Consider the following 20,235-nt stretch of genomic DNA (forward strand, 5'->3'; position numbering starts at 1 on the left):
AAAGGGGGAAAATATAATTTAAAATAAAACTAAGACAGGGAAGGAATAAGGCAAAACGGAGTAAGACAAGGGAAGGGTACAATGTGAGATTTGAAATAAAATAATATAAATATACAAATGAAAAGAATAAAAAATAAAAGACAACAATGATCAATTAGTTAGAATACAATTGAAGAAAAAGAAAAAGTGTTACACGTCTATACAAGAGAAAAAATAATGCAATTACTGAAGAAGACGGAGGTGGAATTCATCTCACATGGAGTTTGGGGTTTGCCTTCTGTTTTCTTCTGGATCTGCCTCTGCCTTTTTATTAGCTCAAGGTCCACAGGTGGGTCATTCAACATCTGGCAGCACCATATGTACCACCTTCACCTGCCTCTAGAGGGGACTTCTATTGCAAGCAGGAAGGTGGGACCCCTGGGTCTGTCTTGGAAAGTGCTGTTCAGTCTTCTGTTAAAATTGTGGATGTTGTCCCCTTACCCTGTGCCACCTGTCTTGGTCTGTCCCGACTTATTTCCAATAATGTATAGTTTCTGATTTCAACCTGTCCATTTCAAGCGAGGAACTAGCTTTTTCCTGCTTCGTACTGATGGCAGTTCTGTGTGAGAACAGAGACTGGACAGGGTCCTGATTACCCCTTGCTGCACCGATTTCTGGTCTCCCTGCCCTGCTGGCCTCAGTGAAATAGGGCCCTAGGAACCAGTATATTTTGTTTCCCTGAGAAAAGTTCAAAATGTGCCCTTTTGGAATTTTTCTTCTTGTCTGTCTCCTGTGGAAACGCACCTTGCAGGGGATTCTTGAGCCTGGCCTGACTATTCTGCAGAGCTTCCTCATTGGATACAGTGCTTGCAATCCTGCAGGAAGTAGGGACTGGGTACATCCTTCCTTCCCAGATGTTTGAACTCTGCTAGGAAGGGGGTTCTACCTGGCTGTAAATAATCTCAAGCTCTGAGCTCTTTCTCATCTAATTCCCAGCCCACTGCTCTCAAAATTGACATGGTCTTAAACTCTTAGTTTTGCATATGCCCTGGCTTGCCAGTTACCCTGGACTGGGCCCAGAAATCCCTTGACTGTGCAACTTTCTGATTTCCCTGCCCAGCTGCATTCGATGGGAGCAAACAGTGCTTTCAATCTTGTCCATTTGCTGGAGGGGAGCCGCACATTGGTCCCTGATCAACACGCTTCAGATCCCCTTTTTTTAAAAAAGTCACTCTGTGTCAACTCCACTGCAGTACCAAGTACCGAGTCACTGTCTAGTCTTCCGTGCACACAACCTCTCCAAAAAGTCAAAAGTCTCTCATGGTCATGGCTGGCTGCAGCCTGCCTCTGCTCAATCCAGGTGCAGTCCCTGATCATTTTGGGAGATAGAGTCCCTCTCTGTCTGGCACTCCCCAGGTTGGCATTTGGCGCTGCAACTATGGATGTGCTGCTTATTGTAGGTATGAAGACTGGATCTCCCTGATGTTGTATATTCTCCCACATCACTCCTGGCCAGGTCTGGGGATTCCCTGTGTGGGGCTGGGACCCCCTACCCTGAGAGGGAAGGGAGCCACAAAGCTGCAATTTCTGACTAGTCTCTCCATTGCTCCATGTGCCATGCATATGGTATTTCCCCTTCAACTTATAAACTCTCCTTACTGTCTGTTGGGAAGACTCTTCTGTACTCCTTGGCTTCAAAATTTCATATGAGCTAAGATGCCATTGATTGTTCATATTTGTCAGAAGATCAGCCAAGAATCTGAGTTGAAGGCAAGAGCAAGTTGCCTCAGCTTCCACCTACTCAGCTGCCATTTTCTTTCCCCTGAGTGAGTCTTTACAAGATGGTCAGTGTGTTCCTCACAGGGAGGCTTGGTCAACACAGTCTCTTTCTAGAGATTGGGGGTGAGATAGCTGTAAATCTTAGAGACGGCATTGGAGGCAGCCTTTGTGCAGTTGCCCAGGGTGGCAGTGCAACCCCTGGCTGAGGTATAGCACTCATCAATGCTGGCTCTCATCAGCAGATTTTGAGCGCAGGGGCTAAGATGATGCCAGTGCCCCTGGGGGCAGGGATGAAGCCTGCCAGCACAGAACCACAGCGGCCAGTCACCTTGCAAGGGATGGTGTGGAGCTTGCTGATCTTGACAGCAAGGCCAGGATGATGGTCCCAGATGGCAGTGGCTGCTTCCTTTGAGCACTTAACACCCAGATCAACATGCCCATTGTAGTCTCCAGTGAATACAAATGCCTTGAACCAGGCCCTCTGGCCTGTACATGTCTGCTTTAGCATGGGCATAATTTTTAAAACTTCATCCTTGATGGATGCCCCCCCAAAAAAGCCAGTGATCTCAGATTCCTTGATAGGCAGGAAGAAGAGATGTATCTCCTCCTGGGACTTGATTTTCATGTCCTTGACCAGGCAGCCCAGGCTAGTGACAGGGATCCACTCCTTGCCCTCAGCCTTGACTCCATAAGCTCTGCGGCCTCACCTCCGACCTTAACTTTTTGGCCACGGCCATAGACAGCCATTGCCAAACCCTCCAAGGAAACCACCAAAGCCTCCCATTCCAGGGCCCCCGGGGCCTCTGGGCCATTCCACACGTCATGCTTCTTTCATCTTTTGGTGTTTTCTGGGAAAAGAAGCTCATCTTCCATTTCTTAAGACATTAGATATTTTTCTTCCACTTGTTCCTTCTACTTTTGTTTTAATTTTTGATATAATTTATTATTCTTCTTAAGTCCAGTAACCCTATTTCTGATTTTTGCTAATTATTCATGTTTTCCCTTCATATCCTAAATCATTTTAATATCTTCTAGCTCATTTTAAAAGTGAGTAACTGTTTGTTTGTTTTGTGGGCTCATCTTTATAGCTTCCTCCCACAGTCTGTAATGGATTTAGTCTGTTCTTGATTCTCATTTTTGTCTTATAAGTCTTTTGTTTGAAGTTTAATCTCACATTTCTTATTCCTCCAAATATTTCTTTCTGTTATTGTTACCTTTATTATTTGATGAGGGAAATAAACAATTTTGTTTATAGTGATTTGAGGATTTTCTGGGTGTTTTTACTTGAAATTAATTTTTCTGATCTTTTAGATGTGGCAATGCTCAATTTTAATTCAGCTCCCAGAAGTTCCTGTTCAGTGAAGGACCCACGCAAAGGGATTCTGGAGTCTATTGCAAGAGTTCTCAGGGGCTGGGCTGCCACAGCTCTTTAGCACTTCCGCACCTGGCCCCTAGCACTTGCTGTTTTGGGAGAGCAAACTCCTCCCCCATTTCAGCCACGGTTCTCAAATCGTCTTACAGAAAACATCTATTGGTTCTTCCATGTGACTTCTCAGTTCCAAAGGATGCCACCCTTACTGCTTTCTTTTTCTTCCCACATGAACAGTGGTGCAATGCCTGTCTTGTAGCTATTGGTGTATTTTGCTGTTCATGGAGATATTTTGTAACCTAGTTTTGTTGTATATGTGTAAGTGATATTCATGTATTTTTGGTTTTCCTAAGTAGTTCCTGTATGTTTTACACAAGAATTCAAAGAGATTCACAAATCTTGCAAGGGTGTAATGACACTAGAAGAATGTAGTCTCTTTTACAAAGCATTGTAATAAATGGGTAGCTTAGGCTTATTAAGTAGCCTTTTAGGATCTATATAGGATCTACACTTGGTTAAATTTATCCCATTCATTGACTTTTTTTGCTATCACTTGCAACAATAGCAAGTAGTAGATTTTAATAGGGAAGAAATATCATTAACTGTTTATTGTATGAAATTTATGAGGAACATTTTTTAATTTTGGGGAAAAAGGGTGTTTAAGCAATATGAGAAAACTCATATTGATAAGATAAGAGAAAGCTATCTATAAAAAATCATGACCTGTCTCACTGAGGTGTGGGTTAGAAACAAAAAGAAGGTTGTGATATATTAATCACTCAAGAAAAAATAAAAAGGATATTTTAACTTAACCAACTATGAGCAGTTTTTCACGTTTAAACATCTAATGGGGATGGGGGCACATATATACCCTGCAGCCTTGAATGATTGCCCTCTTCTTTTAAAAAAAAAATTTATAAACTATTTATTTTTTAGAGAGAGGGGAAGGGAAGGAGAAAAAGAGGGGAGAAACACCAATGTGTGGTTGCCTCTCACGTGTCCCCTACTGGGGACCTGGCCTGCAACCCAAGCATGTTCCCTGACTGGGAATTGAACCAGCAACACTTTGCTTTGAAATCCAGCTCTCAATCCACTGAGCCATACTAGGCAGGGCTGATTGCCTTCCCCTGAAGTGCCAGCTTTCCCCCTGCTATTTAAGTAGATTAATAAACACCTGTTATTATACTTTTAATTTTTCAGGAATTATGTGTTATAATGAACAAAGTATGTTGAAATCACAGAGACTTTATCCTGGTAGCATTTTTCCTGTTATGCTTGACAAAACTAAGCCCAGAATAAAACTTTCAGGAAGCACTTACTAAATGCTTGCTGATAGATTGATTAAATGATACCATGTATTGTGCAGTTGTCCCCTATTGTTTTATACCTTTAATTTCCATTCAAAACAAAAATCAGATATTTTATAGATAAGGAAGTTGAAGTTCAGAGGTCTAGGACTTGTTCAGGCTTTCTGGTTCCATGTCTTTTGTTCTTTCTACTATTCTGTAGTTTCTGAATGGATGGCTATTCTTTAGGGAAACTTTGGAATTCATCTCCTTTTACTCTGGCTTAAGAAAACTGTGTTTTTGTGTATGTATCGTTTCCATAAATGCAAGTATCTTCCCTTTGTTTACTCTATGAAAATATTTTGTCATATTTAATGATTCTCTCTCTAATAAATATTCCTTCTAAGAAATAAAGTCAAGGATTTCCTCTTTGCAATTAATGTACTATAGAGAGCTACTGAAGACTGATCACTTGACATGTGCTAACTACTCTGCTAAATTCATTCACAGAAAGTTTTATTTGATAGACACACAAAGTCTGTTGCATTCTTATGGACTAACCACTCCTTATCTTATAGGTTGAAGAAGTTGAATTACTTTGAAGGTCATAAAATTAATTAGTTAGAGAATCAGAATTCAAAACCTTATTTGTGTTCTCATTAATGTGGCTTCAAAGGAAAAAAAAACCCCACTGATTTACTGCCTTTGTTGGAATATGTACAAAATATACCACACTCCATATTTCTCCAAGGTTTTCTTATTAGAATATTTCTTTTTTGGTTTGTTCTTTTTTTATTTGTGCAGATGCATTTTTATCAAATAGCTTTTTTAAAGCACCAATATCTTTATGTTACCATAGATACTTTTGTCATCATATCAGCTATATAGAAGGTTTAAATGTATTAAGTAGTCAAATGTTTGTCTTTAAAATAGCAGCTCATTTCCTCTGACAATGAGTTAAAACCTTTATTTAATAAGTGATACTCTTTAAGAATATAGGTGGTACATATTTATATCCTAGCCAACTCTGAAACACTAATGTGTTGGTGTTCTGGGAATCAGAGAACAAATTGTTCATGGGGTAGAACAGAATGTTAGTATATGACTGAGTCCACTGAGTTCAAAGGGAAAGTCTATCTGAATGTAAAAAGCAAGAGCCAAGTAGTTCAGAAAGAGATTGGGGGAAATGTGATCTATAGGTTAGGGAGTATTCAGGGATAATTTTGTTATAATTGTTGCTAAGTATATCAGTGTTTTCTCATGTGATATGTATAGAAAGATATATACTATAATATTAAGTATTGTCCATTACAATATAGAGGACAAAAAGTGCACCGTATATACATAGCATTGTAAACAAAATATTTTAATTGATGATAAATTAGTCCACCATTCATAAACACCCTTTTAAAAGGGTGATGAAGAAACTGTATTAAAGAGATTCCAAATTCTGTCTGCCATTTTTGAAAAGTAAAGGCAAATATTGCAATGGAGTAGCAAAGGGTTTTTTTTTTTTTCCCCTTGGACCACACAATAGAAACTATCAGCTCCATCTAGCATAGTAAATAATGGTAATGGTGAAGGTCCACTGTCTAGCTGGTAGGTTGCATGTAGAAAGCTAAAACCATGAAGATGGGTGTGAAAACTGTTCATTTGAAAGTTAAATTGAAACCTTAATTTCCTTCTAAATTTTCTCCAGGACAAATGAATGGATAGCCCCCCTGTTGTCAGAGAGAGGTCAAGAGAACTGAAACATTGTTGCCATGTCTCTGGAGAAGGCATGTAGTGACTGCTGTGTCTCATCTAGAAGACAAAGGGTAAATTAGACCCCTTGTGTCTTTATAACATTTCTTTATTTGAACAGCTTTAGTTAAAGACAGTTTAATTTGATTGAATTTGATTCATTTAAGTTGACTCATAACATCTTAGGAAAAATTATAGGTAAGAGTTATTGCTCAACTATAGGATTCTAACTGTAATTCAGCTTAATCCAGGACTATAAGAATCAATGTGAGATTTAAGTAAGGAAGGCATACTTTGAAATCAACGGGCCATTGGAAGGAAAGGATGTTTCAGGAAGCTGACTTTATCAACAATAAACTCTCCCAGGGACCCTGGTGACTTTAGGTAGAGATTACTTAACACTGAATAAGCAGATGTGGGGAACAAAACAGATGCAAATTGTGAGTGAATATAAGAGTTTGGAGTTTGTAGAAAATAGCATGGTGATCTTAGAAGTTATGTGGATTTAGGAGGACCTCACAGGAGCAGTGAGGTTAAGGAAGATATGAAACAATTTTTGTGAACCAAAGTCCTTAATATGGGACCATCTTTGTTTTATTCATCTAGAACCAAATTAAAATACATGTTATAAATATAAGTTTACAGTAAATTGACCTGTTCACTGATGGTATAGGTACTCAAGTATTGGCGCTGGGATGTGATGTTATGTATCAGGTTTGTAGGGTTAGTAGGTAGTAGTTCTGAAAGTCTCCCCATAATGTTGAAGAGCAGCAAAAAGTTTCTAGATTACTTGGTTCCATATTCTTATCTCATCCTCTCTAAGCTAAATTAACAGTTACCCACAAAATATTCTCCATTAACTCACCTTCTGAATACAAACAGTTCATCACAGAGCATAAAATTTGAACTATGAATGAACAAAAGCTCAGAAAACACAATAGGTAATGGCAGTTCGATAGCTTTATATAGGACTGAGGGTCACTGGTGAAAAATGTCGAGCGTTAATGATCCGTTTGAGATGGGGGCTTAGATCTTATTGCTCTGTTGTACTCTATCATCATTCAGTTCTTCAACAAATATTTAGTAGAGTAAAATTTTGGAGTAGATATTGTACCATAGACTGGGGTACAATAATGGAAAAAAAGAGAGACAATAGTTAATCTCAAGGATTCATACTCTACTGAAGAATACACACACATGAACTCAGAATCATGTGTTGATCTACTCTTGGAAAATTATAGGGTTATATATATGAAAACACGTTGAAAACTTCCTACTTGGTCCTCTGGAGATTAGTAACCATGGAAGAAGAAAAAACCAAGAGAAGTAGAGTGGAGTGAATAGATGGCATCAATGTAAAGAGGTAGTTACTATTGATGTTTGGCATGAACCTCATACAGTAAATGTGAAGAAAGAAGTGGTACAAAACAAGGGCAAAATGGATGAAAAAAATGCTAAACTCACTTCTCTCCTCTGAGTTATTTCAGGTGTTTGATATGTATCAATATGTTTGAAAGATCAGGAGAGAAAAGGCATCTTATGGAAGAGCTTTTCTAAAAGCATGGAATTTAAAGGACAATGCTATAAGAAGATTGAAGATACAGGAGAATGTATTTGTCCAACAACAGTAGGTTCCAGGTTTAAAAGCAATGGCACAAATAATTGGGTAAAGGAAAGAATTATCAAGCATGATGAAGCTAAGATAATCAGAGAATATTTGAACCATGATACTTTTGACTAAGACCAGTAACAAGAATAATGACAGTCTAAACAATTTGCAAGTTATCTAATTATAACTTCTGCTTACCGTTGGATTGTGGGTATTTTCACCTCTTTGGAAGAAGTCACCCCTGTTCTGAGTACACTATTCCTCTGAAGGTGCCATCCTAGTGGTAGGCCAGTGTCATAAACCTTGGAAGCTGCTCATAAATTGCACAAACTCAGTGTTTTTCCTAACATTTCTTAGGAGACTTGACACTTGGACTCCTGCTTATCTTTAAGAGTCACTCTCACTATAGAAAAATGAGAGCAATAAGAAAGAATATTGCATGGAAGAGTGAAAACTAAGTTGTTTTGAAATAGGCTAACTGTTCTAAACTGACTTTTTTTACGTAGTCCTCTATTACATTTTTGGAAGAATATTTCAGCCTTGACTTTCTTATCTTTTCTTTTAGTTTCTTCCACATTTTTCTATCCATACCCCTTGAATTTCAAATAGAATGTCTTGAGCATGTACTACATGACAGATATGGTGTTAAGCATTGCAGATGTAACCATTTCTGTCAATTTCTGCCATTGAGGATCTTGCTGTCTGGTGGAAGAGAGGTATAAACAAATGAATGTAATATAATATAATTGTAATTGTGCATTAATTCTATGAGAATACATATTTATCCAGTCATCTACCCCAGGAACTCAACACACATTTATTGAATTCCATCTCTGTGCCAGGTACTGTCCAGACACCAAGAGTGAACAGGACAAATACAGACCCATTATTAAAGAAGCTGTGATTCTAACTAAGTAGGATCTTCTCTAGTGGCTGAGGGAGTGCCTTGGGCAGTCAAAACGGTAGAGGTGATGTATTAATGCTTTAGAAGGACAAAAAGCATTGTATTGGGTGGACTCAACAAGCATACTCAACATGGGTAATTCACAGAATGTCTGAGGATGGACAGTGAACAGAGAAAATATAACTAGAGTGGTGGCTGACAAGTGTGTCCACAGTGTACTAGTCCTGTGGGCAAAAGGTAAGGTCTGTAAGCAAAAAATTTTATGAAAAAACAAAATTGGGAAATACCAATTACATAAACATTGAATAGGTTTATTTATTGCAGAATTTCTTGCTGCCTTTAATATGGAGAAGCAAATGTACATCCGAGAGAGGCCTATAGCTACCATAATTAATGGATTATTTGACCAAAGAGTACCTTTATCACATAACATTTTTGAGGAACATCCTTCTATAGAACCTACATTTGGAAATGATGGGCCAGAACAAAAGCATGCAGCTGCTGATGGAGCTAGATGCATAGGTGGATTTGAGTGATGCTGCAAAAGGCTTTTGCAAAAAGGCAGTTTGGACTCCAGTGACTAAATGGATGTGGAGGAGGGACACAATATATTTGTGTCATTATTTTTCTTTGAATTATACTAGTTTACTTTTGAAAAAATATTTAGTCCTGAAGTATTCAACATTTATTTACTTTTTAAAAATCTTTAATCTTGAAGCATTCAGTATTCCTTTAGGAAATGATATACCAGAGATGCATATGTCTGAGTTTGAAACCTGTCAGCTGCTACATTTTGACATATTTACTGTGAGTGATATTTTAAAGAACTAAATATATCAGCAAATATAAATCCTCAAAACAATTTGAATACAAAAATACTATGGATCAAAATATATTCTGTGATGCCATAATAGTGTTAAAATGATTGCAAAATTACTATACAATTATAGATTTATAAATATATGCTAAAACACAAAAATGTTCATGGGAATTATAAAGCTGAATTAAAGATTGCTGACTTATCTAGAGATCATAGATGGGGAGAGAATTTAAGTGCGTGCCTATAAAATGTAATTCCCCGGTAAAAATAAAAATAGTATCTAAACAAATAAGAAATGATACTAATATATAAAGCTGGGTAATGATTGTCTTAGGTCCAGTTCCTTGGAAATAGAATTTGAGACAGTGAGTGATATATGGGCCCTTAAGAACAATTCCTAAAAGAAATGAGGAAAGAAGAATTGAGCAGAAAGAAAACTAAACTGCAATTTAGTTACAGTAGTTGCACCATCTTAAGATCCCTGTAGAGTTGGATGGCTCTCCAGAGATTTCCAAATTGAGATAAAAGTGTTGAATATTGAGACTCTTGCCTTGACTAGTAATAGGTTTTAGGCTGACCCTGGGAAAGAGGCAGAAATTTTGGCAAGCCAATTTCCTTTAGCCAGGAGCAGTTCCTGGAGTCACCCGCAGCTGGGTCCTTGGCTGTCTAACCCTCAGCTGCTGGGGGGATGTGTGGCTGCCTTGGTCCTTCAGGCAGATTTCTGTTGGGTACCACAGCTTCCACTACAGTGATGCACTACAGCACATTGTGTTATTGTCTATTGGTATGCTTGAAATATTTCATACCTTTTAAAATGTTGACATTAAGGGAAAAATAAAGAAAAAGAATTAAGTAAAAAAGAAAAACAACCTTCTGATTTCTAGTAAAAATACTTTCTCAACTCTTCCCCCAACATACACACATACATACTACCAACACAATATAAGCCCCAACTATGATATAAGGTCATTATTATTTTATATTCTGTTTTCTCTATGTTTTTGGCACCTGAAGATTCTCTTCTCTTTCTTTCTCACCTGGGTTATAGAATGCCTTGTTATGTATTTAAAAAATTAAAATTCATTCATTATTTTTAGGTTTTTGTTACAGAACTTTAGTTGGCTTTCTTGCTGGAACATGATTGTTTTCCCCAAAACATGGTTGTTCTCCCCAAAGTGTCAATTTTGAAGTGATTCTTTAAAAAAATTACCTTAATTGCATTATTGAATTACAGTCTTATTTTCTTTAATTATCTAAATTTTACTTCCTCTGTATTGAATATAAAGATATTCAGTTCCATGAAAAATTGTGTCTTTTTATTTTATTTTATTTATTTTTTGTTAGTTTGAACCATAGGGCCCACATGCTCGCTAAATCAGAGTCAGCAAACTATGGTCCAAGGACAAATCTGAACTACTGCCTGTCTTTGTCATACAGTGATGCACATTCATTTATACATTGTCTATGGTAGTTTTGCCTTACAATGGCAGGCTTGACAGTCATGACACAAACTATATAGCCCACAAAACCGGAAGTATTACTATCTGGTCCTTTACAGAAAAAGTTCGCTACCTTGTTTTAAAAACATTGACTATTTTCACATTTTGCTTTCAGAAAAATCTATATGTGATGGACATGATAGTGAATAGGGGCTAATATGTCTGGCTCCTTGACCTATGTTTACTGTTTTTAAACAGAAACTTAAAATTTACTAAAGCTAGTTGTCAGGGGTAATGCTTTACACTTCTGTAAGAAAAATTCTAACTCTAAGAGGTCCCTGTGATACAGACATTTTTTGTCCTAAAATATGTCTTATCCACAACAGGGAACAAGTCTGTGTTCAGATCTGTCTTTATAGTTTGTAGTCAATAAATATTACTGATGACTTGGACAATAAACAAAATTGGTTTATATATGTATACACACACATGTGCACAAGATATACATGATGATATTACTTCCTTCATATAAACTAGCTGCTGGTCTTCCGTAAGGACAGATCTCATTAGAATGTTACCTGGAGCATCTTGTTTAGTACTGATATGCATTCATCTCTATGTCTTTTATTAAGAATCTTTAAATTACATTTCATAACCTTCTCTAATAAAGTTTAGTTTGAGAAATCTCACCAGCACACAAAATCTGAATAAGGCAAGCAACTGTTATGATTAGACATAGAAACATTAGATAGATATACATAAATGAAAATATACACTTAAATATAGATATAGGTATGAGACTAGAGATGCATATACATATATCTGTTCTTCTGAATATTTCTAGTTACATCATTCTCCTTCTTTATTGATGTGGACCTTTTCATAGGTTTTATGCCAGTTTTTGATGAAATAATCTCTCTGAATAAGGGAATATTCAGCAAGATCACCTCGGTGCTTATCCATAAATTAAGTGGGCTCATTTTCTTTTCTTTTCTTTTTTTTTTCTCTTAGTACTTCATGGTTTCTAACAGTATCCATTGATCCGACCTTAACCTCAGCTTCAACCTTAACCACTGGTTGGAGCAAATTGACAGGGCTGTTCTGATGCCCAAAACAGTGTGCTGAGGGATCAAGCTATATGGGCAGCCCAGCTAGGGGATTTGTCTCTACCCTATTTTTCTTGTGGAAAATGTCTCTGAGGTAGGACAATTTTTCTATATGACTTTCTTGCTTGACCAGAAACACAGTGTCTCTACTGGTCAATTGCTGCCACAACAGGAGAGAAAATTCCATCCTAGGACTGCCTCCTGTGGCTGAGGATGCATCTCCTACCCACAACCCCCAAACAAGGACTCACCAATATCACCCATCAGCAGTGCCAAGAGGGGTTCCAAGTGCTATTTCTTCCACTTGCCCCCCTCTTAGCTCTTGCCTCGCTAAATGAAAAAACATATCCAGATTCTTTGAGAATTTCCTCTATTAAGTTCCTGGTAAGTAAGAGGTATATATAAAGTTATATCTCCATTAAATCTCTGCTATATATAGGGAAAATGTTTGAAGTCTTAGAATGTGCAAAACATCCAGTGATAAATAAAAATTTTCCTTTAGCTTTATGTGGATTTTAATGAAAGTAGGATAGGGAAGCACGTGGTTACATGCTTTGTTTATACTGTCATCCTATAATATAGATTTTAATTGGCAGAATTCCTGCAATACTTGTTATGTAAACCCAATAATTTTCAAAGTATCATCTCAAATTGGAAAACAAAATTAAACTCTCATGATTCACATTTTGCTAAAGGAAATATATTAATAAATGAAAAGACAAAAGAAAATAGACCTTTATAACCTTTTTCTAATTTCTCCTGATTATGCATGGTAGTCCCTTTTTGATAACCAGTTTGTGGGTTTATAGTTTGATTATATGATGGACTGGGAAAAATAAATACATAATATATATATATTTTTGTGATTCAGCAGTACCCCTAGATATTTTAGCAATTCATATTTTTATTTTGTTTTCTCTTAATTTCTTGGTATGACAAATAACTCATTTGTGCTCTTTTATATTGAGTTTAATAATTTTAAATTTATTTTTATATTACATTTAAAGTATAAACATTTTATCCTCTATAGTCTCAATATTCAGATGTTTTTTATTGCTTAGATAGAGCTCTTATTTTTCATTTACTAGATCTAAGTGAGGCAGATGAATATCTACTTATGAATGCAAAACATCCACATATATCCACACCAGCACTTATTAAGAAACCAAAATATTCAGACCTATCAGATGTACATCTGAAAACTGAGTGGACGAACCCTTTTAGTTTTGAGGTAAAATTTTAAAATGATAATACTGATGATTATAAAACTCTGAATTCTACTTCTTATTCATTTTCTGTGAGCCAGCACCACACCAGACATGTTCCGCATATTTATGCTATCTTTAATTTACCAAGTTAAATAATGTTTGTATTCCCTATTTTCAGAGGAAAGATTGGAGATTTAGAGGGCTTTTATGACTCATCCAATGTCACTTACTAGAAAACAGAAGAATTAAAATTTCAGTTAAGGTCTGCTATACTCCAAATCCTAAACTCTTAACTACTATAGTACATCATCTTGCTCAATTAAAATATGCTTAAATTTATTACGGAGAGATCCCTTCCAGTTTTTCAGGCATCAACTTCTCTGTAAACACCAAGAAGCCTATAATTTCCCCACATTGTAATCACATGAGACATCAATAGCATCTAAACCTGGGCAATCAAGAGGGTTCTTACCTCATACGAGTCACATTTTCTTTTAATTACATTCATTTTAATTTCCTTTGCCCCCATTTATCAAAAAACTTTCAGAATTTCATACTGTACAATGCCCTGTAAGTGCCATTTAACTTTAAAACTCCTAATTACCCTTCAGATGAATATTGCAAGCACAGCCTTTTGCGTAGAAAGAATGTCAGGCAGACATCAAATGCCCACATTAACCTAGGGGCTCAGTTTTGAGTTCTGATTGTAGAGCTGGTAAAAAAATAATAAGTGGACTGAATTTCAGTATCAATAAGCACATTTTAACATTGTCCCCATAAAGTAGCCTGCTTCTTTAGGACTTTTGTCACTGCAATTTATAAATGCCTCTTTGCTCAACATTATCAGGTGTGGAGTAGTGGGGACAGGGAAGTGCCATCTATGCAGGGATAGGGGACATAGAGCATCTTTCATCTAACAATAGGATCAAAGATAAACAGGAGTGGAGTTGTTTTGCCCTTAACAAATTTTTACTATAACACTTAGAGCTGGATAAAATCTGACTAATAAAACAACTTAGTTGATGCCAGGCACTTTTGAGTCCTCCATGGGCAAGTGACATAGAACTGCTGCTTCTAAACGCACCCTGAGAAACTTGAAGAGAAATCTGTGAGGTGCTCAGGGAGGCAGAGAAGCAGAATGAACTTGTGTTTTTGAACAATCTGTTTTGCTGTGTTCAAACTGTCAATTTCTTAAGAACCATAAATCTTTCTATTGAATGATGCTCACTTTAAGGATGAAAAATAAAATCAATAAGTGTGGATGACTACATCTTTCTTTTTGGTGAAATTTATTGTTTTAACATTTACATGATAAAATTTACTTTTGTGCACAATTTTAATTTGGTCAGTTTTGACAAATATATAGTCACATAAACACCACCACCACAGTAAAAATACAAACTACATGTTTCCCCTACTATCCAAAAGTATAGAATTTTTTATAAAAACTTTGTCAGCCAAAATGCTATAGAGTGAAGGAGCAATTATCAGTAGTTTATATGGAAATAATTTTTAGCGTCCTAGACCCAAAATTCAACACATGCACAATGTCTTTCTTTCAACCTTAATCAAAATACCTAATTATGCTCAGTTTTACACTAAGTGTAGATCCTTAACAAGTTCTCTTAGGCCTTTCTGATGCCTTAGGATCCATCTTGCTAACAGAGGCACAAAATAAATGGAGATAAAGTGCAGATGCTCACAGACTCAGTTCAAAGTGATGGCAGCTCGATGCTGAGTGGATTCCCAGGGAAGGAGCTTGCCAGGGCCACTCGCTGCTCTCATGCTGCTGCCACTATAAAGGATGCTGCAAAACAAACACTGAACCCTGTTTTTGCTTTTCTCCTTCTGTGGTTAAGAGCAAAAATCCTTTCTAGATCTCTTTTGGTTAGCAAAAATAGGCAGTGATGCATGTCTTTCCTAAAAGCAAAGAGGCCTAAACCACAGGTGAATACCTGTATCTCCATCAGCCTCCTCTCTTTTTTGGTCAATCCTCTTCCCCAGCCTCTGGTTCAAAGCAACCATTGTTCTGATGTCTCTCCCGATAGTTTGATCTTTTTCAGAATATTATTTAAACAGAATTATATAATATGTACTCTTTGTGTAAGACTTTTTGGATTCACCCATGTTTATGCATGTTTTAGTGGTTCATTGTTTTTTATTGCTGAGAAGTATTTCATTATATTGTATCACAATTTGTTTACCCATTAACTGGTTGATGCACATTGGAGTCATTTTAAGTTTGAGGCTATTTTAAATACAACTATTATAAACATTCTAGTACAGGTTTTGTGTGGTCATATATTTTTATATTTCTAGCAGGTAGTTTGTTGGGTAATATGCTTATATTTATAAGAACCTACCAAGTGGTCTTCCAAAATTACTATGCCATTTCGCATTTCCACCAGGTATACATAAGGATTCCAGTTGCTCCACATTCTTGCCAACATTTGGTATTGTCAATTTTTTTTTCAACTTTAGACATTCTATTAGGCATGCATGCATCTCCTCATGCATGGGTTTAATTTATATAAGGCAACATGACACCTAAATGCAATGTAGTATGGAGGGCTCGGTTCTGGAAGACAACAACAAAGGATGTGACTTAAGGAGCTAGTGAAATCTGAATAAAGTCTGTAGTTGAATAATAGTATTATACCATTGTTAATTCTTAGTTTTGATAAGTGGTTATGAAAGATATTAACATGATTATGTAAACTAATTGAGTTGTAACGGGAACTTTCTATACTGTTTTTCAGCTCTTCTGAAAATTCAAAATTGTACCAAAACAAGAAGTTAAATATCACATAGTGAAGAAGCAGAGATTAGTGACAACTTTAATGAATTAAATTTTGTACACATGGTGGTCCTCATGATAGTCCCATTTAATTCACTATTCTGGCCCCTTCAAACATGAGATATATCATGCCAGTTGATAGCACACTATTCTAATCACAACAAAATAGTAGCCTCAATTGCAGCAAATTGGCCAGAAGGGAATCTTTGCTAGAGCTAATGAGCACAGTAACATGGGAATAATTAGCAAACACATCCAATTTCCAGCTATGTAAGGATAGAGAATTAGAAATGACTCACATGAATGTGAGATGGAAACAGTGTATGTTATATTCATGTCCTAAGTGTAGATAAATTCTCATACTCTGTCATAATATACAAAAGGGACCCCCCAAACAGAGTTTATTTATTAAAAATTGTGTATTATTTATTCTTATATGTGTAAACTTCAGTCACCTTCAAAGTACCCTCCATTTGGTGCAGTATACCTATTGAGACTTTTTTCACTGCTCAAAATGGTTTTTGAACTTATCGATTTTTAAAAGTGCTTCTGATGTCTTTTTATTTCACATCTCCCACATTGGCAAACATTTTCCTTTGAGAACTTTTTTTTCATCTGGGGAAATAAGAAAAAAGTTGCTCAGGTCACGATCAGGTAAATGGGGAGGGTCGCGCACAGGGGTCATGCCGTTTTTGGTCAAAAACAGCTGAAGACTCATCTTAGTGTGGGTAGGTGCACTTGTAAATCACCCATTATGAAATGGGCAAATGTGTTGAAAAATTCTTCCAAAAAATTCACTGAGGTTGAAACACAGCCTCTCACAACAATGTCAGCTGGTACACGGATACAGATGGGTTCTTAGAACACTCAGCTAGTGGGGAAGCCTTTAGTACAAGGAGCCCACTCTCCAGAGGATAATTCTGGTATTTTTGGGTACACCCTCCAGTCGGAAGGGAACTAGATCACTTGGAGATCATGCAGACCATCTCTTTGGTAACCAGACAAACTGCATACAAAGTTCTAAGTACTTTAAAGAACTTTTTGTGACTCAAGTGCTCTGGAAGATCAGAAATACATTAGAGAAATTTGAGGGTTTGTGCCACATCAGTGAAATTTTAAGATGTTCAGAAGCTTAAGGTATGCCATGATGTCCCACCTTTAATAAAGGGTATATTATGCCATCTTACTCCTTCCACCACTGGAAAGAAGCACATGCTTGGAAGGCTTCCAGACTTGAATAGGGCCTAATGCACAAAAAAGCTTCAGTTTAATTATTCCAGTTGGCCCATTTTACTTAGAAGATACATATTATCTAGAATACCTCACTCTGATTGTAAATGGGCCATGGATATTTGTTAAATTCTGCAAGAGAAAAATTACAATTAGACTCCAATGGATCTGTAGCGAGTTCTTGCCTTGCAGTGGACAAATATACAACACTTGACAAACAGCTGCTGGTCTGCTACTGCATCCCTACAGAATTTCTGAAAATGGACACCATTTGACCATGTAGCCATACCTATACCCTGTCGAATTCATAAAGTTGTAAGTTGGACCAGTCTACAACAATTCATTGTAATGTGAACGTAGTACATCCAGATAATATTATGTGGCTTGGCTACATGAGTAGAAATTCCAAATCTCCATATCTTTTATTAATGTTACACTGTGTTTCTCCTTCAGTTCATACCTGTAACCACATGAAGGTATGCTTTTTGACAAGCTGATAGGAAAGAGAAGTCCAAGCTTTAGAAATCCAGTTATATACGTTGTGTGGAAAGGAAAGTGGTCCAAGAGAAGGTGGCAATGGGTTGATGAGCAATGGTAGATGACTGCCTGGATCTGTATGGACCTAGAAGAAGAAAATTGGAGGATGGAGGACAAAGAAACCTGGAAAACAGACAGGTGGATGCACCAATGGGAGTGGTCACAGTTTTCCAAGACTTTGTATTATATATTAATGCCTACCAGAAAACATACTCAATGGAATAAGTACTGAACTACCGAGTAGGCAGAGCAACTCACCGTTTGGCATCAATCAACCATTGCCAGCCACCACTCCATCTCTAATACAATGAGCTCATGAATGGAGTAATGACTGAATCAGAGAAGAAAGCTATGCATTGTCCTAATAGCATGTGTTCCCACTCACTAGGACTGACATAGACACTGCTTCTGCTAAATGTTCAATCTCCCACAACATAAATCATCTTTATATCCTAATAAGATATCCACCAATAAGACTATTTGGTGGCAGGTTTATTATATTGGATCCCTCTTACCTTAGAAGACAGCTATTTATCTCGACTGGAATCAGCATATATTCTGAGTACGGATTTTTATTTCTTGCCTACAGGGCCTCAGCTGGCATACTATCTACCTAAAGATATTTATAATAACTGATGCAGCAACACAGAATCCTGCATAACCACTCAATAAACCAAGAGGTCAACTTCACACCAAAGGAGCTATGTCAGTAGACATATGGCCACAGGTATCATTATACATATATGCTACCTTAAAGCTGCCCTAACCCAACTGAGTGCCAGCTTGGAGATAGAAGCATGTGAGGTCTCTAATAAGCAGAATAGGTGACTTCAGAAATTAAAGAGATTGGAACAAGAGAAGCTTTAATTACTACCACTTGAAATAACTCATGTGAGTAATATGTACTTCTATTCTCTATTACTTTATACTCTAAAGATTTACAGCTTTTAGTTCCCAGAGAGGTAACACACCAGGGTACATAGTTAGAGTCCCATTCAACTTTATTTTCAGGCTTTTACACACTTGTTTCATGTTCTTTGTGTCAAGAGACAAGAAGCAAAAAGATGAGTAACATTCTGTCAGAGGATGTTCACTCTGACCATTAGGAAGTGGTAGGATTTATGGGGGCAGGGATAATTAAATTTGCCACATAGGTGATCCCTTTGGGAGTCATTTGGTACTTTATTGCCCAATTTTGATAGTAAATAGGTATAACAACCATATATGAAGAATTCTTAGCTATGAAGATAAGGTTTACCCATCAGTTATGCCACCTAGACCAGCGGAGGTACTAGCCAAGCATATTGAATATACAAGGGATTGTAAAAGAGAGGGGAAAGGAAGAGGATGAGCATAGTATGTGACTTCCAGGTCTACTAACTAATCTTCATTTTCTAAGTTACCCAAGGAGAGGCCACCAGGAATTCTGAACTTACTCTACAAAACTAGTAAATTTAGGCAATAAATAGTGTGGGCTGTCGTGCAGGTCATGGTGCACAGCCTGAATCTCTTTTTTCATGTCCCAGTCACTGCTCTGGCTTCTGGGATTGTTGCCAGGTAATGGCTCACCAGAAATGTCCCCAGACATTTCCTCCTGCTGAAGAAAACTGCCTTGCTCAAAAAGATACCCAGAATTGTGCTGGTAAACTGGTGCTTCAAAAGCAAAGAAATATGCCCATGATGGCTGATTTTACGTTATCAAAAGATTAATAACCAGTGTGCAAATTCTTAAATGTTTAGTGAGTAGCTCTCTTGAGGCATTACAAACATTCTGTCACTCCACCAGCAGGCTGCATGCAATGACTAGTCAATGAAGGGGTACTGGAGCAAACATGAAGGTTAAGTCTAGCTCCCAAGACTTCTATACTGCTTTACACTTTAACCTCTCATTCTACCTAATCTTGTTTCCCTCCCTTTTATGTACACCTTCATGGAAAATTTCTGATAAACTTCTTGAACATTAATCTTCATCTCAGAGTCTGTTTTCAGGAAACTAGACCTAGTTCACATAGAAACAGGAAATAAAAATCATTCTCTTCCCCCACTAAATATCTTTTTCTTAAAATGAAATTTATATCTTAGGAGGCAAAAGGTGAATGATTATAATATATTTTACTCTTGCTTAAAATACCAATAAGATAGAGGAAAATAAATTGGAAAAGTCACAGACAAAAGGGTAAAAAACGTAATTTTAAGATTTTTATTAGCAGTACAAATGCATCATGCTCATACAGCAGACGAACTTTCCATTTAAGACTCAGGATGTCACCCTGACAAGGTTACATTTCCCTTTCTATGCAGGCTTATATAAAAGGATATTTAAACTTTCTTTGGGCCCACCCTTTTGAAAATATAAGCATCATTATCTAAAATTAAATTTGTAATCTGGACATAATATTCATTTCACAACAATATAAGAAACAGTTTTA

At 36.9% G+C, this 20,235-nt stretch overlaps 1 pseudogene; it reads right to left on the minus strand.

Moving 5' to 3' along the window:
• Window positions 1–1,718: 1,718 nt before the first annotated feature.
• On the minus strand, window positions 1,719–19,394 carry LOC129076304 (40S ribosomal protein S2-like; annotated as a pseudogene).
• Between the last annotated feature and the right edge of the window lie 841 nt (window positions 19,395–20,235).

Source organism: Pteronotus mesoamericanus, unplaced genomic scaffold (assembly GCF_021234165.1).
Source record: "Pteronotus mesoamericanus isolate MK-2021 breed Mesoamerican mustached bat unplaced genomic scaffold, CSHL_Meso_final contig_59, whole genome shotgun sequence".
Classification (NCBI taxonomy): Eukaryota; Metazoa; Chordata; class Mammalia; order Chiroptera; family Mormoopidae; genus Pteronotus; species Pteronotus mesoamericanus.